This window comes from Sinocyclocheilus rhinocerous, unplaced genomic scaffold (assembly GCF_001515625.1).
Source record: "Sinocyclocheilus rhinocerous isolate Xijiao unplaced genomic scaffold, SAMN03320098_v1.1 C35378302, whole genome shotgun sequence".
Lineage (NCBI taxonomy): Eukaryota > Metazoa > Chordata > Actinopteri > Cypriniformes > Cyprinidae > Sinocyclocheilus > Sinocyclocheilus rhinocerous.
The window spans coordinates 1-459 of NW_015749396.1; the positions used below are offsets into that span (position 1 = coordinate 1).

General features: G+C 35.9%; 1 long non-coding RNA gene across 1 annotated transcript; it reads left to right on the top strand.

Moving 5' to 3' along the window:
* Positions 1–337, top strand: LOC107734840 (uncharacterized). The gene is made up of 3 exons (XR_001639186.1): positions 1–77; positions 170–214; positions 310–337. It is a non-coding gene; the product is annotated as an uncharacterized LOC107734840 (long non-coding RNA).
* The last annotated feature ends 122 nt before the right edge of the window (positions 338–459 follow it).

A 459-nucleotide genomic window follows, 5' to 3' on the forward strand; every position in this document is an offset into this window, starting at 1 on the left:
CTGTAATTTCTTGTAAATATCAGGGTAAACCAGGCGATCCAGGATTTGATGGGCCTTCTGGTCCTAAAGGATCTAAAGTAAGTTTTTAGTGCACTAATTCTGTCTTATTTTTGGCAAGATGTGGTGTTTTCAAATCTGATTTAATATGATTTTCTGTGTTTTTCCATAGGGAGGGGCAGGTTTAAATGGACATCCAGGATTAGAGGGTCTAAGGGTACTATATCCTGATATATTACTCTAAAATAGTTATGGATATACTTTTTGTTTGTATGTTCATTGTTGGGTCTCTGATCGCTTCTTTTATTGCAGGGAAGACCAGGATCAAAAGGAGAAAAGGCAAGTATATTTGACTTAATGACAGTGAATTCACTTGTTTTTCTCTACAACATGAAGCTGTTAAGCTTATCAGCAAACGATGAGCAGTGTTGGGGAAAGTTACTTTTAAAAGTAATGCATTAC